The sequence below is a fragment of the Bubalus kerabau genome, chromosome 5 (assembly GCF_029407905.1).
Source record: "Bubalus kerabau isolate K-KA32 ecotype Philippines breed swamp buffalo chromosome 5, PCC_UOA_SB_1v2, whole genome shotgun sequence".
Lineage (NCBI taxonomy): Eukaryota > Metazoa > Chordata > Mammalia > Artiodactyla > Bovidae > Bubalus > Bubalus kerabau.
This window is the reverse complement of record NC_073628.1, coordinates 10,429,044-10,457,016: the sequence shown is the minus strand read 5'-3', so window position 1 is coordinate 10,457,016 and position 27,973 is coordinate 10,429,044. Positions and strand designations below refer to the sequence as shown.

At 43.7% G+C, this 27,973-nt stretch overlaps 1 long non-coding RNA gene and 1 other non-coding gene across 2 annotated transcripts; one reads left to right on the top strand and one right to left on the bottom strand.

The window, feature by feature from the left end:
* Positions 1-127: 127 nt before the first annotated feature.
* Positions 128-27,973, bottom strand: LOC129652436 (uncharacterized). Its single transcript, XR_008714545.1, has 3 exons — positions 27,892-27,973; positions 15,359-15,473; positions 128-368 (listed from the first exon to the last, which is right to left on the bottom strand). It is a non-coding gene; the product is annotated as an uncharacterized LOC129652436 (long non-coding RNA).
* On the top strand, positions 281-353 carry TRNAE-UUC (transfer RNA glutamic acid (anticodon UUC)). The gene has a single exon. It is a non-coding gene; the product is annotated as a tRNA-Glu (tRNA).

Genomic DNA, 27,973 nt, shown 5'->3' with positions numbered 1-27,973 from the left:
AAGCAGTTGACATCATTAGATGTTTTCTCATTTCCTTGAAAACAAGGTGGGTATTTATTAGGTCCTTTTTGGGCCACAACTAGAAACAAAATTATGAAATGAAAAAGCTCACCAGTAAACACAGACATACATTAAAAGCCGGAAACCGTCCACATACAAAGCTAGGAGGGAGGGTAAAAGTCAAAAGTAGTAAACTCATCTGTATCCACAATAAGTAGTTAAGGGATACACAAACAGTTAGATGTAAAATATGATGCCAAAAACGGTAATTATAGGGAATTCCCTGGTGGTCCAGTGGGCAGGACTCCGTTCTTTCACTGCTGTGGGCCCAGGTTCAATTCCAGGTCAGGGAACTAAGATCCCACATGCTGTGTGCAACCAAAAAAGCAAAAACAAAACAGTCATTGCGATGGGAGGGGAATACAAATGCAGGGCTTTTAAAAGATCAGCTACTTAGAATAGTCATATATAAATATATATAATACACACACATACATAAAAATATCTATTTAGACTACTACACAAAACCTCATGACAGGTTTTTAATCCAGAAGTAGAGTTTCATGATGTTATCTTTAAAGGTCTGCTTATTTCTGACTAAATATATTTCAGCATATTTTTGTTGTTGCTATCATTACCTTTGTCCATTTATCATTATTTCCATTATGTTATATGCCCATGGCAGTTGGTTTATCAATTGTACTTGATGTTTGTATGCTGACCTTGATCTTGTATTCAGCTAATCTAATAAATTCTCATGAGTTCTAATAGTGTTTTCAATCCGATGTCTTTAATTCCCTAGTTTTGATCAGCTGTCTGTAAGGGGCGACAGATTCCTTGATTTTTCTTTTCCCATGGATTTTCCCCCACTTGTTTGAAGAGAGTATTTAAACAACATATGTCCCTCTTTTTTTTTTTTTTAAAGTAGACGTTATTTTTTGGAGCAGTTTTAGATCCACAGCAAAATTGAGTAGCAAGTTTCAATATAGTCCCTGCCCCCACACAGGCACAGCCTCTCCCACTATCAACAGATCTCATCAGATGGTTCAACTGTTCCGATGATGAATCTACATTTGTAGTGTGTGTGTGTGTGTGTATGTGTGTGTGTGTGTGTGCTGTGCTCAGTCACATCTGACTCTGTGCAACCAGGCTCCTCTGTCCATGGAATTTTCCAGACAAGAATACTGCAGTGGGTTGCCATTTGCAATAGGAAAGATTAAATCTGACTCCATATTGGACCTGCTTCTTTTACTTTAACCTTTGTATTCTGTTGCTTTTGCTACAAGTTAGTCATAAAGGGATATTGCCTACAAGCTTAAATTATACATAACGGTCCATCTCTGGGAACACAACCTCCCATGTCATGAGAATTAAGCTAAAATACCTTTCATTGTTAGAGTAGGACTGACATATATACACTATCAAGTGTAAAAGAGATGGTTAGTGGGAAGCTGCTATGTAGCATAGGGAGCTCACCTCCATGTTCTGTGATGACCTAGAGAGCTGGGATGGCACCCCACTCCAGTACTCTTGCCTGGAAGATCCCGTGGACGGAGGGTCCTGGTAGGCTACAGTCCATGGAGTCACAGAGTCGGACACAACTTAGCGACTTTGCTTTCACTTTTCACTTTCAGAGGACTGGGGTGGGGGTGGGTGGGAGGGAGGCTTTAGAGGGAAGGGATATATGTATACATACAGCTGATTCACCTTGTTGTACAGCAGAAACTAATGCAACAGATCAGATCAGTCGCTCAGTCGTGTCCGACTCTTTGCGACCCCATGAACAGCAGCACGCCAGGCCTCCCTGTCCATCACCAACTCCGTAAAGCAAGTATACTCCAGTAAAGAAAAATAAAACCTAAAATACCTTTGTTTAGCTCCCGAGAAACCTCCTGACAAAGCCCACCTGTGAACGGCTACAGGAAGGAAGAAATTAACCCATCCCCTTCGGAGTCTGACTGGAAGCGGGGAATGCTTGCCTTTTCCACCCCTCTCTCCAAGTTAGTGTAAAAGAAGCCTGTATTCTAACTCAGGGATGATGGTTCTTTGCGACAGTAGCTCAGCATCTTCTCAGTCTGCTGGTTTTCCAAGTAAAGTCACTATGCTTTGTCCCAACAATTCCTCTCTCAATTTATTGGCCTGTCGTACAGCGAGCAGTGTTGGTAGTCAGTGATCAATTCCAAAAGGATGGGAAAACTGATAAAGGAAAGCAACCCTGAATATTCACTGGAAGTACTGGTGCTGAAGCTCCCATACTTTGGCTACCTAATGCAAAGAGCCGACTCATTGGAAAAGACCCTGATGCTGGGAAAAACTGAAGGCAAAAAGAAAAGGGTGGCAGAGGATGAGATGGTTAGATAGCATCACTGACTCAATGGACATGAATTTGAGCAAGCTCCAGCAGATAGTGGAGTAGCCTGGCATGATGCGGTCCATGGGCTCTCAAGTCAACTAAGCAAAGAGGAAGACAGACATGAAAAAAACATAAACTACGAACTTTAAAAATAAAAAGTCCTTAGCAAGCAGCAAGAGCGTGTGGAGTAATAAAACATGTGTAAACAGTCTTCTCCGAGAGCCACCCACCCTCGTGATGGAATACCCCTGTGCTGCACTAGCTCTGTTCTTGGATACAGAGATGCCTCGCAGCTCCATGGGCTGCCTAGACGTCCATCGGCAGACGAATCAATAAGAAAGCTGTGGTACATATACACAGTGGAATATTATTCAGCCATTAAAAAGAATGCATTTGAATCCGTTCTAATGAGGTGGATGAAACTGGAGCCTATTATACACAGAGTGAAGTAAGTCAGAAAGAAAAATACCAATACAGTATTCTAATGCATATATATGGCATTTAGAAAGATGGTAACAATGACCCTATATGTGAGACAGCAAAAGAGACACATCTGTAAAGAACAGACTTTTGGACTCTGTGGGAAAAGGCAAGGGTGGAATGATTTGAGAGAATAGCATTGAAACAAGTATATTACCATATGTGAAATAGATTGCCAGTCCAGGTTTGATACATGAGACAGGGTGCTCAGGGCTGGTGCACTGGGATGACCCTGAGGGATGGGATGGGCAGGGAGGTGGGAGGAGGGTTCAGGATGGGGAACACATGTACACCCATGGCTAATTCATGTCAATGTATGGCAAAAACCTCTACAATATTGTAAAGTAATTAGCCTTCAATTAAAATAAATTAATTTTTAAAAAAGAGGGCAGAAAAAAAAAAAAAAGAGGGCAGGAAACAAGAATATGCTTTTTGAACAAAACACAAAAAAGGAATAAAAAATTTTGCTTGATTAGCATATGTTAATGAAAAAATTCAGCATTATCTCACAGAAGATATCTCAAATGAGATTGCATATATATCTCCAAAATAAAACATTAAAAATTTGCAACTTATACTTTTTTATCAAAACAATGTATGATACATAATGATAGCCCCCTTCTATTTTGGAACTGAAGAATGGGATCTGTAACTCCATTTATATCCATATACTTTGTGTTTTCTTTAATAGCTGTAAAAAGTCCAAACCATTTGCTCTTTGCTATGTTTCCATAATAAAGGCAAACAGTTCTCAGAAAAAAAAAAAAGAGACAGAGAGAGCTCTGACTACCTACCTGGGACCCTGGATCTACAGACTCAGAGACCATGAGGTGGGTTTACTTCTCCATTTATTTCAGACACAGGAAGTGAATCTAGGTTTCCTTTCTAGTTCTAAAAATTGGTGATTATATGGTTTTCACTGGTGCTCTAAACCAGGAACTGTTGACAACCTCTGACTCATTTGACGGAAAGGACGAGAAAATAGTGGTCCGTGTTTATGGAGAGTTTAGTTTGTGTCAGACCCTGGTAAATGTTACACACACATACATATATACACCCATACATTTATTCATCATATAAAACCTATGATGTGGCAGTTTTATTAGCCACCTTTTACAAATGAGAAAATTGCATTAAATTATATAAACAGAGTAATCATCCTAAGATCTGAGACTCTAAGATCTGAGAGTGCCAACTATCTGAACCCCAGTCTTCGTGATCCTCACCACGGTGCCCCTGGCTCCTTGGGGATGGAAGTAGAGCTAGCTAAAGGATCTCCTCAACTGGATATCCTGCGGGATTAAGGGAGTACCACGGTTGCCTCCAATTGGGATTTATCCAAACCCTGCTAATGTGCTCACTGATAACACAGCTCATAAATGTGGCCCTCATTAGTTAAGGATTTTCTTGTTGGTTCTCAGCCCTGCTGCCCCCATAGAGTCACTGGTGGGGTTTAAATATTAATAAATGGAATTTGTCTGGAATTTATCTCAAATTTACTGAGTCAAAATCTCCAGAGAGGGGAGCATGGGGAATTTTTTAAAAGCTCCCACATGATTTGATTACATGAGCAAGTGGGTGAACCTCTGGCCAGAACTCTCAAATAGACGTTCATTTCAGGGGATCAACTGTGATTTTTAAAAAGTGTCTCACTCACACAGAGCAGTGTTTACAAAGACAGACAAAGAATGTTGCTCACCACCCAGTCTCAGAAGGATTAAGTTGTAACCCAGCATTATTCACAGTAGCCAAGATATGTGAACAACCTAAGTGCCCATCAGTGGACGACTGGATAAAGAAGATGAGTTATGTGTGTGTATATATATATAAAACACAGAATATTACCCAGCCATGAAAAACGACATCCTGCCATTTGTGACAATATAGATGGACCTTGGGGACATTATGCTAAGTGAGGTAAGTCAGACAGAGAAAGACAAATACTGTATGACATCCTCATATGTTAAATCTAAAAAAGCCAAACTTGTAGAGTCAGAAAGTAAATGGTGGCTAGCAGGGGATGGTGCTTAAGGGTATAACACAGACGTTGTTTAAAGACACAAACCTGCGACAAGCGTAGTAAATAAGTCCTGTGAACTAAGGCGCACTGTCGGCATATAGACAACAGTCTTGTATTATAATATTGCTACGAGGCTAGGGACTAGAACGTACCCATTCCAACCACTAGAAAGAAACGATAAGGGCTTCCCTGGCGGCTCAGTGGTAAAGAATTTGCCTCCCAGTGCAGGAGATATGGACTCAATCCTTGATTCAAGAAGATCCCACATGCCTGCTGGGCAATTAAGCCCGGGCACCACAACTACTGAGCCTGTGCTCTAGAGCCCGGGAACCGCACCTGCAGAGCCCATGCTTTCTAGAGCCTGTGCTCCTCAAGAGAGACCACCGCGACAAGAAACTTACGCCCTGCAGCTAGACCGTGGCCCCTGCTGGCTGCAACTGGAGAAAAGCCCATGCAAAACAAAGACCCAACACAGCCAAAACTATATAAATAAATACAAATAAATATTTTAAAAAAGAAAAAAATGATAATTATGTGATGTGCCAGAGGTGCTAATTCTTACTATCCTGGCTATCATATTACAATATATAAGTGGATCAAATTAACCTGTTGTACACCTTAAATTTGCATAATGTCAGGAAGATCCCCTGGAGGAGGGCATGGCAACCCACTCCAGTATTCTATCTGAAAAAATTCCATGGACACAGGAGGCTGGGGGGCTATGGTACCCAGGGTCACAAAGAGCCCGGCATGACTGAAGCAACTGAGCACGCACACACAAAAACATATGTTGATGTGCTACATTTTTTCAATAAAAATAATGTTTCTAAGATAAAAATGAATAATAATATTCTTCCTTTGATTTTTTTTTCAATGATATAAAAGCATAAAATCCATTCTTAGCTTTCAGCCATGCAAAAACAGGTGTAGGGCCAGATTTGATCCATGGGCCATAGTTTCCTGACCCCTGACCTAACACAAAAATCCCCCAGCCCAAATGGATTTACTAAATGATTTTCACTAACCTGCAAGAATCAGATAATGTCTATGACATTTAAACTGTTTTTGAGCACAGGTCGAACTAATGAACATTTACAGAGCATTCAATGTGTCAAGAAATGTATCAAGCTCACTACACCCACTATTTAAACAGCTCCAATTCGTATGCTTCCCATGTTCTAGATGAGTAAACTGAGGTTCAGAGAGGGTAACTTGCCAAAGATCACAAAGCTAGGGAATGAAAGGATTGGTTTTTGAGCCTGGATCTCCTGTCTCCAGAATCCATACTGTTGTTTGTGAGAGTGTTGAATAATTACATCCCTTTGTGATTCATTCTGAGCTCTGAATCAAATGAAAAATATCCACAGGCGTAAAATAAAAATAGCTGTCAAAAGATCAGCTCCAGAAAGCTGAATTCTAGGGCAAAATGAACTTTCCCAAGCATAACTGAATAGCTACTGTCTTCTGGCTCCATCCCCTGGCCTGCCCCAGCTTAAACACAAGGTGGGAGCAGAAAGAAGAAAGAAAACAATTGAAAAAAGAAAAAAGGAAGAAAAAATAAAACAAGCAAACAAAAAAAGATGGCAGAAGCAGAGCAGCAATGAACGAACAGGAGAATGATTAACACCTACATTCCAGAGTGCTATAAGAACTGCAGACAATTATACCCCAGAATAGGGCTTCCCTGGTGGCTCAGATGGTCAAGAATCTGCCTGCAATGTGGGAGACCCAGGTTCGATCCCTCTATGGAGAAGGTCCCCTGGAGAAGGAAACGGCAACCCACTTCGATATTCTTGTCTGGAGAATTCCATGGATAGAGGAGCCTGGTGGTTTATAGTTCGACTCGTGCAAAGAGTTGGACAAGACTGAGCTGCTAACACACACACACACACACGTACAGCCCAGAATAACCTCCAAGTGAAGGAATGAGTAGAGATGAGAAAAGAGCCTGCAGGCAGGCTAGATCCTAAAGGAGCTCTAAGGAGGGGTGTGGCTCACAAACTCAGCAATCCATTGCCCAATTTCACAGCCAGTTCTCCTTGCGGGGACTTCCCTGGTGGCTCAGACAGTAAAGCGTCTGCCTACAACGAAAGAGACCCGGGTTCGATCCCTGGGTTGGAAAGATCCTTTGGCGAAGGAAATGGCAACCCACTCCAGTACTCTTGCCTGGAAAATCCCATGGACGGAGAAGTGTGGTAGGCTACAGTCCATGGGGTCGCAAAGAGTCGGACACGACTGAGCGACTTCGCTTTCACTTTCTCCTTGCGGGAGGATGAAGACCTCTCTCCTCCAGGTAGACAAAGAATGGGGTTATAAGCAGCTCTACTATGTTTACAGTTGCCAATAGCTATAACCAATGTAAATAACCAACTGCTATACACACGTTGATACAGAATAGGGTCCAAGATGCAGTACTGAGTGAGAAGAGGAAGCTAGGGAACTCTACGCAAGACATGATTTTATCCGCTATCAGAGTGGCTGCAGATGGAGGAGGCGCCCTCCAGTGGCCAGCGTTATAATCGCAAGTCTTCCACCAGCCCACTCTTAAGGGAATACTGCCACCTTGTGGTCCGCGCGCTGTAATTGCGTCCCGTGCCTCTGGTCCGAAGTGGATGACTGAGGCGGGGCCTGAAGGACACCGGCTTAATTTCATCCACGCCTGGGAAGGGCAGTAAGAAATGATGCCGTTCTGAAAGAAGTCCCTTCAGCCTAGCCTAAATTTCCAAAAGACTGTCTCGTTTATCCCTTTAGAAAAAAGCTGAGATTCAAACCCTGCTATCACCAGGCTGCTCATCCTCATCTATCAGCCACAGCAAAAAAAGTATTAATAACTCGCTTGGCAAAAAGCCCTTGCCAAAGAGACCAGGGAGTGCCAGACACAACCTCTGCCCCAGGAGAACTACAGTCTAGGATGAGAAGATGATAGATGGAAAGATATTGATACCGACAAATGCAAAGCAGGGGCTTAGTAATACATTAATAGAACAAACAGGATTTTATTTATGATTTACGGATCAGTTCTTTCCAAAAACTATTTAAGTGAGTTACAGTATTAGAAGGGAAGGAGGTGCTGAATCATTGAAGACAGAGAGATCCCAAGACTTGAAGATGGAAGAACAGTCATTAATGCAAACATGAGTTATTGATCTTCAACTTTCAGAGTCAATCTGTAGTCGAAGCACTTAATTTATGACAAAGGAGGCAAGACTATACAATAGAGGGAAGACAGTCTCTTCAATAAATGGTGCTGGGGAAACTGGACAACTACATGTAAAAAATGAAATTAGAACAAACTTTAACACCATGCAGTTGTTCAGTACTAAGTCATTTCTGAGTCTTCATGACCCCATGGACTGCAGCATGCCAGGCTCCTCTGTTCTCCACTATCTTCTGGAGTTTGCTCAAATTTATGTCCACTGAATCAGTGATGCTATCTAACCGTCTCATCCTCTGCCACCCCCTTCTCCTTTTGCCTCAGTCTTTTCCAGCATTAAGGTCTCTTCCAATGAGGAGGTTCTTCGCATCAGGTGGCCAAAGTATTGGAACTTCAGCATCAGTCCTTCCAATGAATCTTCCGGGTTGATTTCCTTTAGGATTGACTGGTTTGATCTCCTTGCTGTCCAAGGGAATCTTAAGAGTCTTCTCCAGCACCACAATTCAAAAATATCTAACACATACACAAAAATAAACTCAAAATGGATTAAAGACCTAAATATAAGACCGGACACTATAAAATTCTTAGAGGAAAACAAAGAACATGCTCTGACATAAATCGCAGCAGTATCTTTTCTGAGTCTTCTCCCAGAGTAATGGAAATAAAAACAAAAATAAACAAATGGGACCTGCTGCTACTGCTGCTGCTAAGTCGCTTCAGTCCTGTCTGACTCTGTGCGACCCCAGAGACGGCAGCCCACCAGGCTCCCCCGTCCCTGGGATTCTCCAGGCAAGAACACTGGAGTGGGTTGCCATTTCCTTCTCCAATGCATGAAAGTGAAAAGTGAAAGGGAAGTCGCTCAGTCGTGTCCAACTCCTAGCGACCCCATGGACTGCAGCCCACCAGGCCCCTCCGTCCATGGGATTTTCCAGGCAAGAGTACTGGAGTGGGGTGCCATTGCCTTCTCTGAAATGGGGCCTAGTTAACTCAAAAGCTTTTGCACAGCAAAGCAAATGGTAAACAAACCAAAAAGACAACCCAAAGAATGGGAGAAAAGATTTGCAAATGATTCAACTGACAGGGGATTAATCTCCAAATTTACAGTTCATGCAGCTTAATATTATAGGAGCAAATAATCCAATCAATAAAAGGGCAGAAGATCTAAATAGACATTTCTCAAAAGACATTCAGATGGCCAAGAGGCGCATGAAAAGATGTTCAACATCGCTGGTTGTTAGAGAAATGCAAGTCAAACTATAATGAGCCATTCAGTCAGAATGGCTATCATCAAAAAAAAATCTACAAACGATAAATGCTGGAGAGAGTGTGGAGAGAAGGGAACCCTCCTACACTGTTAGTGGGAATGTAAATTGGTACAACCACTGTGGAGAAGAGTATGGAGGTTCCTTGAAAGACTGAAAATGGAGTTACCATATGATCCTGCAATCCCACTCCTGGGCATATATCTGGATAAAAACATTGCAGCACTGTTTATAATAGCCAAAGCATGGAAGCAACCTAAATGTCCATCAACAGAGGAACGGATAAAGGAGATGCAGTGTATTTATATATACAATGGAATGTTACTCAGTCACAAAAAAGAATGAAACAATGCCATTTGCAACAATATAGATGGACCTAGAGATTATCTTATTAAGTCAGAGAAAGACAAATATTAGATTATATCACTTATATGTGAAATCTACAGCATGATACAAGTGAGTGAAAGCCACTCAGTTGTGTCCAACTCTTTGTGACTCCATGGACTATACAGTCCATGGTATTCTCCAGGCCAGAATACTGGAGTGGGTAGCCACTCCCTTCTGCAGGGGATCTTCCCAACTCAGGTATCAAACCCTGGTCTCCTGCATTGCAGGCAGATTCTTTACCAGCTGAGCCTCCAGGGAGCCCTGATACAAGTGAACTTATTCACAAAATGGAAACAGACTCACAGACGTGGAGAACAATTCATGGTTCAAATTTATGGTTACCAAAGGTGGAAGGGAGGAGAAGGGTAAATTAGGAGTAAGAGGTTAACAACCCTAATGGCAGAAAGTGAAGAGGACCTAAAGAGCCTCATGATGAAGGTGAAAGAGGACAGTGAAAAAGGTGGCTTAAAACTCAACATTCAGAAAACTACCATCATGACATCTGGTCCCATCACTTTATGGCAAATAGATGGGGAAACAATGGAAACAGTAACAGACTTTATTTTCTTGGGTTCCAAAATCACGGTGGATGGTGACTGCGGCCATGAAATTAAAAGATGTTTGCTACTTGGAAGAAAAGTTATGACCAATCTATACAACATATTAAAAAGCAGAGACATCACTTTGCTGACAAAGGTCCAATTAGTCCAAGCTATGGTTTTTCCAGTAGTTGGGTATGGATGTGAGAGTTGGACCATAAAGAAGGCTGAACGCTGAAGAACTGATGGTTTCAAATATGTGCTGCTGGATAAGACCCTTGAGAGTCCTTTGGACAGCAAGGAGATCAAACCAGTCAATCCTAAAGGAAATCAATCCTAAATATTCATTGGAAGGACTGGTGCTGAAGCTGAAGCTCCAATACTTTGGCCATCCGATGAGAAAAGCTGACTCATTGGAAAAGACCCTGATGCTGGGAAAGATTGAGGGCAGGAGGAGAAGGGAGTGACAGAGGATGAGGTGATTAAATGACATCAGCGACTCAATGGACATGAGTTTGAACAAACTCCAGGAGATAGTAAAGGACAGAGAAGTTTGGCATGCTGCAGTCCATGGGGTTGCAACGAGTTGGATACAACCAAGCGACTGAACAGCAACAAATGGGATTAACAGATACAAAACAGATGTCAAATAAACAACAGGGAACTATATTCAATATCTTGTAATAATCTATAATGGAAAAGAATCTGGAAAAGAGTTTTTATATATATATATATATATATAGGCTTCCCTGGTGGCTCAGAGGTTAAAGCGTCTGCTGCAATGCGGGAGACCTGATTCGATCCCTGGGTCGGGAAGATCCCCTGGAGAAGGAAATGGCAACCCACTCCAGTATTCTTGCCTGGAGAATCCCATGGACGGAGGAACTTGATGGGCTACAGTCCATGGGTCGCAAAGAGTTGGACATGACTGATGTGGGCTTCCCTGGTGGCTAAGCCAGTAAAGAATCCACCTGCAATGCAGGAGACCCAAGTTTGATCCCTGGATCAGGAAGATCCCCTGGAGAAGTGAATGGCTACCCACTTCAGTGTTCTTTCCTGGAGAATCCCATGGACAGAGAAGCCTAGCAGGCCGCAGTCCATGGGGTCGCAAGGAGTTGGACACGACTGAGCAACTAAGCACACATGTACGTGTAAATACATGAATCAGTTTACTGTATGCCTGAAACTAGCAAAATATTTTAAATCAAGTATAGTGCAATAAAATAATAAAATAAAGAAATTTTAAAAGTGGCCTCTAGGCAGTAATGCCAGGGACTGGAGAAGTGGGGCGGCGTAGGGGCGTGTGAACAGAAGACTGTTACTTTTCACTTCCAATTCTTTTATATCATTTGGGTTTTTTTAAGCTGTACAGTATGCAATAAAATTATGCGCTTTCTTTTCCCCTCCCATATTTCTCTTTATATCATGACTCCACTGCCAATGAGATTTCCAAACCTCAACCACAGTCCAGATATAAATAAAGACTATTTCTAGGAATCGGACCACAGGCAGAATCTATTTGTACTCACTCATTTCCTACCCTGATTAAAAATTCTCTGGTCAGTAGGAAGGAGGAGAAAGCTGGACCTCTCCAAGATCTTCTAAGAACAGTCATGGGAAATGCTTATATGGGCGTCCTAAAAACACCTTGAGACCTGTTTCTCAACAAATTCTTCTCCCGGAGGCAGGGCTACTAGAACTCATAAATGAACTTGGAGATCTCAGAATAGAGGGGTCTGGGTTCCAGTTCTGGGGTTCCAGGTCTGGGTTCCAGGTCTAGGTTCCAGGTCTGGGTTCCTCCTCCCTGGAGAGGGATAGGTAGCACGCCCCAAGACTTTTGCACACCCTAGAAGGGCTGGAAAGAACTCATAGATCCCCACTGTGACCCTGGTGGCACCTGGGAGCCACCTGGGGTTGGAAAGTTGCTAGCCCGTGGCCCTGGGAGCACCTAAAGACATAGACAATATAGACAATATGATGAAGCAGATGCGCTCTGGCCACTAAGGTCAACGGGCAGGGGTGCTTGGGTTGTCCGCGGGGTGGTTCAGGTTAAAAGAGATGAAGGTTGTGCTGCGTGCGCTGGGGCTCCTCCTCGTGAGCCTCCTTTCCATCTCTTCCTCCTTCCCTCCTGCCCCCTTGCTCTCTTGCTCTGTCCCTGGTCCCTGTCTGCCCCTCCCACTCTCTCCTGCTCTGGTCCCCCTCCTCACTCTGCCCTGGCAACCCTCCCATGTCTTCCCCTAGAAAGCCCAGAGCCACTGTAACTCAGAATCCCCTCTTTGGAGCTTTAACCAACTTCTGATTTTAAATGGTGTATCAATCCTTCGAAATCTTACTAAAATGATGTTGTTGAAAGTGAAAGTCACTCAGTCATGATCCGGGTCTGATCCTGATTCCTGATCCAGGTCTCCTGCATTGTAGGCAGATTCTTTACCATCTGAGCCATCAGGGTAGCCCATGGGAAGGACTACAGGGTGTCCTGCTAAAAATAAAAAGGTAAAGAATCTGCTTGCAATGCTGGAGACCTGGGTTCAATCCCTGGGTCAGGAAGATCCTCTGGAGGAGGAAATAGCAACCCACTCGAGTATTCTTGCCTGGAGAATCCCATGGACAGAGGAGCCTGGCGGGCTACGGTCCAGGGGATCGCAAAGAGTCGTTCACGACAAAGGGACTATCACTCACTTCCTTACCTCTCAGACTCTCCTGCCACTAGAGGTGGCCATGGAACCCTGTTTTGGCCAACGTAAAGTCCACTTGGGGACTTCCAAGGACACTTTCTTGAATTAAGGAGGCAAACTAAGCAGGCATGAGCTTCCCGCTTTGCCCTTCCCCATTCCTCCTGCCCAGCAGTGATCTGAGGGCCCAGAAAGACGCCAGAAACATGAAAGCCACTCGGTAAGAATGACAGGAAAGAAAGACAGAGGGAAACGGGGCATCAGTGTCTACCACAGACGATTCCCACTGGATTTCTTATTATACTTTAAAGAAAAATCAACACTTCCCTGGTTAAACCACTTGGTCAGGTTTTGTCAGGGGCCTTTGAACCCAATCTGTAATCCATGCAATTGCTGTTGGTTGAATATTACATTCGGAGTTAAACAGCTACATCCCTTCCCCCATCCCACAGTCAGACAAAAAGACCCTTCCTCTTCAGAGGCCAGAATTTTATCTTTACAAGAAAAGAAATGAGCATAAGACTTTGGACTGGAACTGGGGATATGAGGCCCATCCGAAAGCTAAGTAAATGCAGGGGTGAGGGCAAAGATGAGATGATCAAATAGAAACCACACACCAACCCCTGGGACCATCAGCCACCTTCCCCAGTCCTCCGCCAGACTGCTAAATCCGAGACAAGTCAGGGACAGCGGTGCTTGGCTGGGTCTCAGTTAGGGTCAGGGACAGAGTAGGACTCAGCTCACTACCTCTGCTGCTGCTGCTGCTGCTAAGTTGCTTCAGTCGTGTCTGACTCTGTGCGACCCCATAGACGGCAGCCCACGAGGCTCCCCCATCCCTGGGATTCTCCAGGCAAGAACACCGGAGTGGGTTGCCATTTCCTTCTCCAATGCATGAAAGTGAAAAGTGAAAGGGAAGATGCTCAGTCGTATCCGACTCTTAGCGACCCCACGGACTGCAGCCCACCAGGCTCCTCCGTCCATAGGATTTTCCAGGCAAGAGACATGGAGTGGGTTGCCATTGCCTTCTCTGCCGCACTACCTCTAACCGAACCCAAACTATCATAAGCTGCGTTCTGATGGAAACAGGCACATGACCAACGTGAGTACAAAACAATCATATTCGAAGCGTGCATTTGAGAGACAGAGATACGGACTTTAAGAAGGAGAGATTACCCTGGATTGTCCAAGAGGGACCAATTTAATCACAAGGGACTTTACAAGAAGGAGACAGGAGGGTCAGAGTCAAGCAGGCAATGTGATGATGGCAGTAAAGAAAAAAGGTAAAGTAACAACGGAAGCAGAAGTGAGAAAGGGGGAGAGGGAGATTTAAAGATGTTAGGCTGTCAGCTTTGAAAATGGAGGGATGGGGCTTCCCAGGTGGTCCAGTGGCTAAAACTCCACACTCCCAATCCAGGGGGCACGAGTTCGATCCCTGGTCAGGAAACTAAGATCCCGCATGTAGCAACTAAGAGTTCACATGCCACAACTAAGATCCAGCCCAGCCAAAATAAATAATAAATTTTTTAAAAAAGAAAAAATACGGAGGGAGAGGCCATGAGTCATGAGTAAAGTGTTAAGTGCTAGTTGCTCAGTCCTGTCCGACTCTTGGCAACCCCATTGGACTGTAGCCTGCCAGGTTCCTCTGTCTGTGGAATTCCCCAGGCAAGAATACTGGAGTGGGTTGCCATTCCCTCCTCCAGGGGATCCTCCCAACCCAGGGATCAGCCTCCTGCATTGCAGGCAGATTCTTTACCATCTGAGCCACCTGGCCTCTAGACATTAGATAAGACAAGAAAATGGATTCTTTGCCAGACCCCCCATATAGGACACAATCCTGCAGCCCATTTTGGACTTCTGACCTCGAGAATTGTAAGATAATAAATTTGTGCTGTTTTAAGCCACCAAATTTGTGATAATTTGTTACGGCAGCAATATGAAACTCATACAGTGGGGGAATGACTTATGCTGTGCAGTGGGGCGGGGGATCAGAGGGGAAGTCTTCACAGAGGGTTTTATTCAAACTTTTAAAGTACAGAAAGGAGGGGACTTCCCTGGGGTCCAGTGGTTAAGTCTCTGAGTTCCCAATGCAGGGGCACAGGTTCGATCCCTGGTCAGGGAAAACTAAGATCCCACATGCCACACACTGTGGCAAAATAATAATAATAATTTGAATTGGGAGAGGAGAAGGAAACAGAGAAGGACATTTCAGGTGGGAGACCCAGCTTGGGCTAAGGCCTGGAGGAGGAGGGGGCTGTATAATATGCTGTCCAAACCAGCCCACTTGAGGGCAAAAAATGTAACCAGGCAGGACCCTGTGGAGCCTTCCCAGGACAGATCCCCACATGTTCTGTGCCTGCTCTTGTCCTACAATTTAACTCCATTCCATTTGCCTGGAGATAGTGTCAGATCCCAGAGGTTAAGGGCTCAGTCCCACAACAGCTCCCAATCCACTTTCGATGCCAGTTGTAGCTATAGGTCCCAGATTACTCACAACTTCTGTCCGGCTTGAGGGCAAATCGTCGGTTCCCATGATCTCTGCCTCAGGGTCAATTAATTTGGTAGAGCAGCTCCCAGAACTCAGGGAAACACTTATGTTCACCAGTTTACTAAAGGATATGATAAAAGATACAGATGAAGAACCAGATGAAGGGTGCGTAGGGTGAGGTTTGGGGGCCCTGAGTGCAGGAGCTTCAGTCCTCGTGGAGTTGGGGGTGTGCCGCCCTCCTGGAATGTGGATGTACTCACCAACCTGAAAGCTTAACCTGAACCGCATATTATTGGGGTTTTATGGAGGCTTTCTCTCATGTTTGACTCTTTTGCAGCCCATGGACTGTAGCCCACCAGGCTCCTCTGTCCGTGGGATTTCCCCAGGCAAGAATACTGGAGTGAGTTGCCATTTCCTACTCCAGGGGATCTTCCCAACCCAGGGATCAAAACCTGCAACTCCTGCATTGGCAGGCAGGTTCTTTACCACTAAGCCGCCAGGGAAGCCCTTCCTCTCACAGGCATGATCAATTACTATCTCCATTTCCAGCCCCTCTCCCCTCTCTGAAGGAATAGACGGGGTTGAAAAGTCTACACTTCAAATCACAGCCTGGTCTTTCTGGTGACACCCAGGAGCCCACCCAGAGTCACTTGACTAGAACAAAACATTCTCCTAGTGTTCTTATCACGTAGGGATCTACACCTGTTTTAGACGCTTTGAATCAGGAATCAGGGACAGAGACCAATATTTATATGTATTACCTTTTATATCGCAACTTGCATCTAGGCAGATGGGTATCATTGTTTGCAACCAGAAACTTTGACTAACACAAGTGGTCTGGTCTCTACAGCTAGTTAATAATTTCCCTACAGTCAGTGTGGATCTTTGAGAGCTTTTATATTCCTCTAAGCAGGGACCATGCAGACTATGCTGTATCAGGTTTGTGCCCAGCGGAATTAGGGACACATAGTCAGGGGAGGGTGTAGGGTCGTGAAGCCTAAAGTGTGGTGTTGTTGCTCCTTGCCAAGCCCAGGGACAAACAGTGAACAAACAGCCCAAAGGCAGGTGCCCAACAGACCCCAGCTGAATTCCAATGAGGCACCAAAGCTTTTGGCTTGTTGCCTCCTATGTGCTTTCTCCAATTCTCCCCAAATGGGGGCCAAGTAGGGTCCCTTCTTGTCCCTAGGAAAACAGTTTAGCAGCTTGTCATCTTGAGAATTTACCCAGCCTGCCTTGCAGAGTTGCCTACATCCAGCAAGTATTGTGCAGTGTACTTGGTTCCTTAAAGGGTCTCACATTTCAGAAGTGTGTATTTATTTGCTGTTTCCTTCCTGGACTTGGCAATTTGAATGCTGTGTGCATTTGACACAGGGAAACACTCCAAAGGGACCAATGACTGGATTCTTGTCCAAGGCAGTAACACAGCTCTAAACTCCATTTAAAATCTATGGCTCCCCAAAACTATTTAGAAACAATTCTCATAAGTTTTTGTGAATTCTTGGTAGAAAGAAAGTCATACTTCATGGATACTTCTGAAACATAACTTATTTCCTGCTTCACCTCCCACATGTATCATAACCTTTGACCCCAAAAACCTACTTTATGGATTTTTCTTAGAGGATTAATCAAAATGCACATGAGGATTTATGTATAAAACTGTTCATTGAGTATTATTGCTAATAGCACAACATAGAAAACATTTAATAGCATGGAAATGCTCACAAATAATGCTGCTGCTTCTGTTAAGTCACTTCAGTTGTGTCCGACTCTGTGCAACCCCAGAGACGGCAGCCCACCAGGCTCCCCCGTCCTTGGGATTCTCCAGGCAAGAACACTGGAGTGGGTTGCCATTGCCTTCACAAACGCTACCTGGGTGAAAAAAGTGCAAAATACAGCATTCTAATAGAGAGAGAATACATCAAAAAATTTAACTGTGAGTAGCTCCAGGGGTCAGAATTATAGCCATTTTCATTTGGTTCTTTTTACTTTACCATTCTCTGTCTATAATAAATACACTCCTTACCTGAAAATGTATTTTTGCATCCAATTTAGAATTCCCATGGTTGATTAGTCTAAAAAAGAATCTTCCGTTATGCAAGTAAAATAAGTATGTTCTTTTATTCAAATGTTGAGTTTAAATTATAATTACCATCCATCAGAATCCTCAGGACCCCAAATCTCAGCCCAACTGCTGTGCAATGCTGAAGAACCCCCTATCTGAATGAAGTTGGCCCACTTTTTATCCAATAAACATTTGAGCAGTTACCATGTACTAGGCTCTGTGCCAGGCCCAGGGAGGTGCTGGGAATTGCTCCAAGGAATGTAAAAGCTCTCAAAGATCCACACTGACTGTAGGGAAATTACCACCTAGCTGTAGAGACCAGATCGATTGTATTAGTCAAAGTTTCTGGTTGTGTACAATGATACCCATCTGCCTAGAGGAAGGCTATGATATGAAAAATAATATATATATAAAGCACTGAATACAACAACCCAGATGTCGCCCATTATGAAGCTGTCACTACCTCTAGGACACAGCCCCCAAGTGGGCACCGATGTGACTCTACCCAGAAAGTGGATTCCGGCCACCTCCATCTGAAGCCCAGTGTTTTCCTCCCATGGCAATAAGTCATGCTCACTGATCAGTTCACAAATACCCAGACCATGCCAGTTTCATTCTTCCCAAGACCTATTGTCTCAGACTTCTGGAAATTTGCTCTTTTGAGTTTCTGAACCAGTTGTTTTTTATCCAACGAATGTTCTTGAAGACCTTCAGAGAGCGAGGCACTGTTCTGGCCTCATGTTACAAATAGAACTATTCATAAGATGCTCATAGCTTAGTCTGTGGCAGAAAAGTCCACCAAAGGACTATACTCAGTGCTGGGAACTTCTGTGAAGATGTGGCAATGCCATGGCAGGAAGCTTAACAGATAAACCCCTCTTCAAATAGCTGCCTGTTCATTGAGAACTGCTATGAGTGCTGCAAATTTATTTGGGGGGCCTAATTTTAACCTTTGCTGCTGCTGCTAAGTCACTTCAGTCTTGTCCGACCCTGTGTGACCCCATTAACTTAACTCAAATTAACCTTTAATTTGAGACCTTTAACTTGTAGGTCTGGCACTAACTCCAGGTAGACAGTATCAGAACTGAACTGAATTGCTGGCCACCCTGCTGGCATCCGGAGAGTCAGAGAACCGGTTGCTAGCGCTGGGAGCTAGCAACACCCCCGAAGCAAGTTATGCAGTTTTTAATGCTCTACACTGGACCAGAGAGATAAAGTTATAAGCCTGAAGAGTCTGGTATGATAAAACATGGTCTTATTTCTTTTATTAACTCTTTAAAAAGTTTAGGTCAAAATTTACCAATATATATAAGGATGAAGGAAATGTTAACAGAGGGAGTAATAATTTTAATTATTCCCAACCAATTTCAATTCCCCCCAGCCTACCCACCCAGATGAACTGAACTGAGCACTCTGAATCTGGGCTCTTAAGAAACAAAGGCTCATTCATCATTCATGGAACGCTTGAAGAAAAAGGAAAACCGAAAATGGCACAAATTTCCCAGTCTCCTAATTCCCCATTCTAGATCCCATGAAGAAGACTGTCACCAGTCCCAGGTTGGATGAGTTTACAAAGGACAAGATCTCAATGGTTCCTTCCAGACAGTGGTAATCCCCAGATCAGCAACAGCAGCATCACCTAAGAACTCATTAAAAATGCAAATTCCTGGCTTCTACCCACCCCCCCCGCACCCACCTCCCCACCTCACCCCTCACCTCACACTCCACTCCCTGAAAGACCTGCTGAGTCAGAAACATTTGGAGTGGGGCCCAGCAATCTGTATTTCACCTCCAAGTGACTCTGATAGTCAGTAAAATGAGGCCATGGCTCAGTCATGACTCGCACCCTTTCCATCATGGGAAGGGGCCCAGGGTTAGGGTTCGGGATTAGGGGCACCATCCTCCAAGATAGATCTAACATTGACTTTCACAAAATTCCTCCCACCTTATGTATCAGAGCAGAAGTGATTGCTTATTGCTGTCAAGGCTGACACAAAAGAAAACAAGGGACCTATATTCAGTGCCATTTCCCACTCAAACCTCTTGAGACTATCACTGACACAGCCAGCTTGTCTTCTTGGTGAGGCCAGTATAAAAAATCATTACATGGGGACTTCCCTGGTGGTCTGGTGGCTAAGACTCTGAGCTCCTAATGCTGGGTGCCCAAGTTCAAACCCTGGTCAGGGAATTAGATCCCACAAGCCACAACTAAGAGTTCGAATGTTGTCACTAAAGATTCCACATGCCAAAATGAATATGGAAGATCCCACGTGCCACAGCTGAGACCCAGCACAGACAAATAAATAATCTTTCAGGTCAGTTCAGTTCAGTCGCTCAGTCGTGTCTGACTCTTTGCAACCCCATGAATCACAGCACGCCAGGCCTCACTGTCCATCACCAACTCCCGGAGTTCACTGAGACTCACGTCCATCGAGTCGGTGATGCCATCCAGCCATCTCATCCTCTGTCATCCCCTTCTCCTCCTGCCCCCCATCCCTCCCAGCATCAGAGTCTTTTCCAATGAGTCAACTCTCCGCATGAGGTGGACAAAGTACTGGAGTTTCAGTTTAGCATCATTCCTTCCAAAGAAATCCCAGGGCTGATCTCCTTCAGAATGGACTGGTTGGATCTCCTTGCAGTCCAAGGGACTCTCAAGAGTCTTCTCCAACACCACAGTTCAAAAGCATCAATTCTTCAGCGCTCAGCCTTCTTCACAGTCCAACTCTCACATCCATACATGACCACAGGAAAAACCATAGCCTTGACTAGACGAACCTTTGTTGGCAAAGTCATATCTCTGCTTTTGAATATGCTATCTAGGTTGGTCATAACTTTCCTTCCAAGGAGTAAGTGTCTTTTAATTTCATGGCTGCAGTCACCATCTGCAGTGACTTTGGAGCCCAAAAATATAAAGTCTGACACTGTTTCCACTGTTTCCCCATCTATTTCCCATGAAGTGATGGGACCAGATGCCATGATCTTCGTTTTCTGAATGTTGAGCTTTAAGCCAACTTTTTCGCTCTCCACTTTCACTTTCATCAAGAGGCTTTTGAGTTCCTCTTCACTTTCTGCCATAAGGGTGGTGTCATCTGCATATCTGAGGTGATTGATATTTCTCCTGGCAAGCTTGATTCCAGCTTGCGTTTCTTCCAGTCCAGCATTTCTCATGATGTACTCTGCATAGATGTTAAATTAGCAGGGTGACAATATACAGCCTTGATGTACTCCTTTTCCTATTTGGAACCAGTCTGTTGTTCCATGTCCAGTTCTAACTGTTGCTTCCTGACCTGCATACAGATTTCTCAAGAGGCAAGTCAGGTGGTCTGGTATTCCCATCTCTTTCAGAATTTTCCACAGTTTATTGTGATCCACACAGTCAAAGGCTTTGGCAGAGTCAATAAAGCAGAAATAGATGTTTTTCTGGAACTCTCTTGCTTTTTCCATGATCCAGCGAATGTTGGCAATTTGATCTCTGGTTCCTCTGCCTTTTCTAAAACCAGCTTGAACATCAGGAAGTTCACAGTTCATGTATTGCTGAAGCCTGGCTTGGAGAATTTTGAGCATTACTTTACTAGCGTGTGAGATGAGTGCATCTTTAGGTTGGTGAAAAAGTAATTGCGGTTTCAGACCATGAATGTTAAATCATTATAACTAGGTTCAAACACATCTTTATTAATCAAAATAGGAACCATTACAATCAACACATTTTTGCCAATGAGAAATGTTTGTTTATTCCTGTAACGTAAAAATCCATGCTTCTTACTTACAGGGCAGCAATGGAGAAACAGACATAGAGAACAGACTTATGGACATGGGGAGAGAGGAGGAAAGGGTAAGATGTATGGAAAGAGTAAGGTGGAAACTTACATTCCCATATGTAAAATAGATAGCCAAGGGGAATTTGCTGTGTGGCTCAGGAAACTCCAACAGGGGCTCTGTATCTACCTGGAGGGTTGGGATGGGGAGGGAGATGGGAGGGAGTTGCAAGAGGGAGGAGATATATGTATACCTATGCTCTTCAAGAAAATCAGAGATACCAAAGGAATATTTCATGCAAAGATGGGCTCGATAAAGGACAGAAATGGTATGGACCTAACAGAAGCAGAAGATATTAAGAAGAGATGGTAAGAATACACAGAAGAACTGTACAAAAAAGATCTTCACAACCCAGATAATCACGATGGTGTGATCACTGACCTAGAGCCAGACATCCTGGAATGTGAAGTCAAGTGGGCCTTAGAAAGCATCACTACAAACAAAGCTACTGGAGGTGATGGAATTCCAGTTGAGCTATTCCAAATCCTGAAAGATGATGCTGTGAAAGTGCTGCACTCAATATGCCAGCAAATTTGGAAAACTCAGCAGTGGCCGAAGGACTGGAAACGGTCAGTTTTCATTCTAATCCCAAAGAAAGGCAATCCCAAAGAATGCTCAAACTACCACACAATTGCACTCATCTCACACGCTAGTAAAGTAATGCTCAAAATTCTCCAAGCCAGGCTTCAGCAATATGTGAACCATGAACTTCCTGATGTTCAAGCAGGTTTTAGAAAAGGCAGAGGAACCAGAGATCAAATTGCCAACATTCGCTGGATCATGGAAAAAGCAAGAGAGTTCCAGAAAAACATCTATTTCTGCTTTATTGACTCTGCCAAAGCCTTTGACTGTGTGGATCACAATAAACTATGGAAAATTCTGAAAGAGAACACCTGATCTGCCTCTTGAGAAATCTGTATGCAGGTCAGCAAGCAACAGTTAGAACTGGACATGGAACAACAGACTGGTTCCAAATAGGAAAAGGAGTACATCAAGGCTGTATATTGTCACCCTGTTTATTTAACTTCTATGCAGAGTACATCATGAGAAATGCTGGACTGGAAGAAATGCAAGCTGGAATCAAGATTGCAGGGAGAAATATCAATCACCTCAGATATGCAGATGACACCACCCTTATGGCAGAAAGTGAAGAGGAACTCAAAAGCCTCTTGATGAAAGTGAAAGTGGAGAGTGAAAAAGTTGGCTTAAAGCTCAACATTCAGAAAATGAAGATCATGGCATCTGGTCCCATCACTTCATGGGAAATAGATGGGGAAACAGTGGAAACAGTGTCAGACTTTATTTTTCTGGGCTCCAAAATCACTACAGATGGTGACTGCAGCCATGAAATTAAAAGACGCTTACTCCTTGGAAGGAAAGTTATGACCAACCTAGATAGCATATTCAAGCGCAGAGACATGACTTTGCCAACAAAGGTTCATCTAGTCAGGGCTATGGTTTTTCCTGTGGTCATGTATGGATGTGACAGTTGGACTGTGAAGAAGACTGAGTCCCAAAGAATTGATGCTTTTGAACTGTGGTGTTGGAGAAGACTCTTGAGAGTCCCTTGGACTGCAAGGAGATCCAACCAGTCCATTCTGAAGGAGATCAGCCCTGGGATTTCTTTGGAAGGAATGATGCTAAACTGAAACTCCAGTACTTTGTCCACCTCATGCGGAGAGTTGACTCATTGGAAAAGACTCTGATGCTGGGAGGGATTGGGGGCAAGAGGAGAAGGGGACGACAGAGGATGAGATGGCTGGATGGCATCATTGAGTTGATGGACGTGAGTCTCAGTGAGCTCCGGGAGTTGGTGATAGACAGTGAGGCCTGGCGTGCTGTGATTCATGGGGTCGCAAAGAGTCGGACACGACTGAGCGACTGATCTGATCTGATCTGATCTGATGGCTGGTTCATATTGAGGTTTGACAGAAAACAACTAAATTCTATAAAGAAATTATCCTTCAGTAGAATAATAAATAAATTCAAAAAATAAAAATGCATGCTTCAGGATTTGACGAGCTCTTGGAAAGCATTTTTTTGCCTCCTGCTGCTTGTGGAAGCATTTTCCCTGCAAAAAGTTTTGAGGTGCTTGAAGAAGTGGTAATCAGTTGGCAAGAGTTCAGGTGAATATGGCGGTTGAGGCAAAACTTCATAGTCCAATTCATCCAACTTTTGAAGCGTTGGTTGTGCAACATGCAGTTAGGCATTGTCGTGAAGAAGAATTGCGTTCATTCTGTCAATCAGTGCTGGCTGCAGGCCTGGAAGTTTGTGCTGTATCTCATCGATTTGCTGAACATACTTCTCAGAAGTAATGGTTTCCCTGGCATTCAAAAAGCTGTAGTGGATCAGACAGGCAGAAGACCACCAAATAGTGATCATGACCCTTTTTTGATGCAAATTTGGTTTTGGAAAGTGCTTTGGAGCTTCTTCTCAGTTTAACCACTGAGCTAGTCATAACCGGTTGCGTAAAATCCACTTTTCATCACATACCACAATTTGATTGAGAAATGGTTCACTGTTGTTGCGTACAATAAGAGATGATACTTCAAAAGGCTGATTTATTTGATTTTCAGTCAGCTCATGAGGCACCCACTTATCAAGCTTTTTCACCTTTCCAATTTTCTTCAAATGCTGAACAACAGTAGAATGGTTGACACTGAGTTTTTTAGCAAGTTCTCGCGCAGTTGTAAGAAAATCAGCTTCGATGATCCTCTCGATTGGTCATTGTCAACTTCTGATGGCCAGCCACTGTGCTCCTCATCTTCAAGGCTCTTGTCTCCTTTACAAAACTTCTTGAACCACCACCGTACTGTCCATTTGTTACCAGTTCCTGGGCCAAATGCGTTGTTGATGTTGCAAGTTATCTCTGCTGCTTTATAACCCATTTTGAATTAGAATAAGAAAATTGCCCAAATTTGCTTTTTGTCTAACATCATTTCCCTAGTCTAAAATAAATATGATATAAACACCAAGTGATGTCATTAGCAAAAAAATAAAGTGAGAAATGCGCATTAAAATGGTGTATAATATAACCATATTTATTTCAGAATGTAGTCCAATATCAAACAACAAAGTTCAACAATGCAATACTGCGATGACTTTTGCACCAACCTAATCAATAAATATGTAGTTTTTAAAAAAGAAAGAAATTATTACATGTAGGACTGGGTCTTGCTGACCCACACACTTTGATTCACACTGCATTTTCGGCCAAAATGTACTCACCATTTGAACCATCTACCCTCCATGGAAGGGGAAGAAAAGCAACTATAGAGCTAGGTTGTTCTATCATACTGAAGCCTTAACTTCTTTTCTCAAGAAGTGAATTTAGGCAAATTACAATTGTAGCAGGAAGAACTGAAGGTTTCCTAGTCGAGGTTATGGCATAGCACACTTATGGCTGAAGCAGGCTTCCTTTCCACATCCTTGGCCTTTATCTGATATTGAATTCATCCCCTGGCTTGTGCTGGCAAACTGGAGGTACCCCAGTGATAGAGCGATGTAGGCTGGGATTCAACGTAGCTGCAGATCAGCCACAGTTGAGTATGATACATATTCTACTACCCGGAGAAGAGACAGGAAAATGCTTCTAGAGTGCCTTGTGTGTAAAACAGCAGGGTAGTGAGAAAACTCTCACAGCTTAATAGCTGCCTAGGGGGAATTGCATAAATAACAGTTGCCAGATGTGGGGTTGTGTTAGCCACAGAGGTCAGAAAGTCAACAATATAACTTTGGTTGTTGACACCTTCTGGCCTGGTCTGAGAAAAACCAGCACTTAGAAAAGAACTGAGTTCTCTCTGCACAATGCCACCACCCCCTCTTCCCCGCTCCCCCATATTTCTTTCTCTAATTCAAAGCTTCAGGCCCTGTGAGCTTTTGCCACTATTTTACACAATAATATACTGGTTCATGGCACTAATCTATCAGTATCTTGCAGTTGTTTTGCTGCATAGAAACGTAAACATTTTTTTGAAGGTCACTAATGTTCTGAAAGATATGGGAATACCAGACCACCTGACCTGCCTCTTGAGAAATTTGTACACAGGTCAGGAAGCAACAGTTAGAACTGGACATGGAACAACAGACTGGTTCCAAATAGGAAAAGGAGTACATCAAGGCTGTATATTGTCACCCTGCTAATTTAACTTCTATGCAGAGTACATCATGAGAAATGCTGGACTGGAAGAAACACAAGCTGGAATCAAGATTGCCAGGAGAAATATCAATCACCTCAGATATGCAGATGACACCACCCTTATGGCAGAAAGTGAAGAGGAACTCAAAAGCCTCTTGATGAAGGTGAAAGAGGAGAGCGAAAAAGTTGGCTTAAAGCTCAACATTCAGAAAACAAAGATCATGGCATCCCGTCCCACCACTTCATGGGAAATAGATGGGGAAACAGTGGAAACAGTGTCAGACTTTATTTTTCTGGGCTCCAAAATCACTGCAGATGGTGACTGCAGCCATGAAATTAAAAGACACTTACTCCTTGGAAGGAAAGTTATGACCAACCTAGATAGCATATTCAAGAGCAGAGACATGACTTTGCCAACAAAGGTCCGGCTAGTCGAGGCTATGGTTTTTCCAGTGGTCATGTATGGATGTGAGAGTTGGACTGTGAAGAAGGCTGAGCCCCGAAGAATTGATGCTTTTGAACTGTGGTGTTGGAGAAGACTCTTGAGAGTCCCTTGGACTGCAAGGAGATCCAACCAGTCCATTCTGAAGGAGATCAGCCCTGGGATTTCTTTGGAAGGAATGATGCTAAAGCTGAAACTCCAGTACTTTGGCCACCTCATGCAAAGAGTTGACTCATTGGAAAAGACTCTGATGCTGGGAGGGATTGGGGGCAGGAGGAGAAGGGGATGACAGAGGATGAGATGGCTGGATGGCATCACTGACTCGATGGACGTGAGTCTGAGTGAACTCCGGGAGTTGGTGATGGACAGAGAGGCCTGGCGTGCTGCGATTCATGGGGTTGCAAAGAGTTGGATACGACTGAGCGACTGAAGTGAACTGAACTGAACTGAACTGAATATCTAATTCATGACTAAACTTAGAAAATGAAGCTAGATCTTGCACTGTGTCTGTCTAAATATGTCTTGGTATGTCTTTATCTCTGGGTAATATTTTTGAGGTTATTTGTAAATGAGCTCTATTTAACTGGCTTAAAAAAGGTAAGTGCTATGTTATTTGTATTTCACCTGTTTTACAAAATTGCTGTTTCTTACACTGTCAAATGTGTGTCTGAGGCCTCTAATAGAATAATATACAGTCCCATGTAAGATCGATGATGATAACAGTGTAACTCTGGATATGGGAAGAAGCAACAAGAGGGAATATTTTCCTGGACCAAGAGGCTAGCAAGACAGGTGGTCCAGAGAATTTTGGATACTGTTTTATGGCCTAGTCCAGTAACAGCACATTAAGTGGCCTGTCAACAAAATCTTTGCCAAACCTGAGAATGGACATTCTCAGCACCATGGGATAAAATGGTCATGAAATGCCCCCCTCAAAATCATGGTCAAGTTTATGAGCAAAAAGGGGCTGTGCCAACTGAAGACTGACACTTGCCATCTACATCTACAAAGATTAAACCATGGCCGCTGCAACTGCTGACTTTCAACGCCCCTGAAAGGAGTTCAGGGGGAAAATCAGGAATGAGGCACTCTGTGCTCTGGGAAAAACTGGCAGAACAGGCCTTCAGATAGTTAGATCTTTTCAGGAGAAGATTTTATGAGTCCCAATTCTTGCACCTTCTCATACCTAGAGAAACACTGACGTCATTAATGGTGAAATCTGCTTTGGCTATTAGAGTAGCTATGGTTCAGGTATCCCGGGAAATAACTAGGTGACGCTATGGGTGTACTTTCAGATTAGACCTTGTATTGCTAAACACTTGAGTTTTCTGAGTCGTGTCAGGCTTGGATGCCACCATTCTCAAAACAGTGTCTGCTAGAAGCTAGTAACTGCAACCTTCCTTTTTATAAAACTAGGCAACTGGCTACCTGTCTCCCTGAAGTGCCAGGTCCAGACTGGGTTTTAGGCCTATTCTTCTAAAAAGAAATGAGATTTATTTTGTCTTCCAAATTCCAGTCATCAGTCCTCCAACTACTTCTAATTGGGTCTGTTACACCAAAATGGCAGACCAAGGGATTGAGATTTTAATCATACAAGCCTCAGATCTAGAACTTGGAACTCAGAAATACTTCCAATTCAGTGTCTATACTCCAAGCTGAGGCAGTCCTATGCTCCATTTTGACAGGGAGTTATCACAGTCATAGCTGCCTAGTTCCCTAAATTAAAACTGAGTAGAACTCTGTGGGGCTCTGGAGTAGAGATCAGTTCTGTGTTCTCCATTTCTTGTCTGTAGGATATAGGCTTCATTCAGCCTCCTTGACCTTCCCTGAGTTGCAAAGGGTGGATTCAAACAATTGCTAATCAGGGAAGCAAGGGGATACAGAAACAGGAGAAACAATCAAAGGTTGGTACAGCCTCCAGAGTCCTGGTTTCTACTCGAAGACATATGCACAACAATGTCTTTGCGCCCCCACCCAGGTGGAGGATGGTGACTTCAGACTGAACACAAGATTCCTGGAGCACAGCTCTGTTGCCTCACCACCAACCAATCAAAAAGGGTCACAAACCCTGCAACCCTCACCTCAAATGTTGCCTTCTGTTTCCGGGGACCAGAGATGACCATCCTGTTAGGTCTCCTGTTTGGCCCTTGTCTATTTCATCTC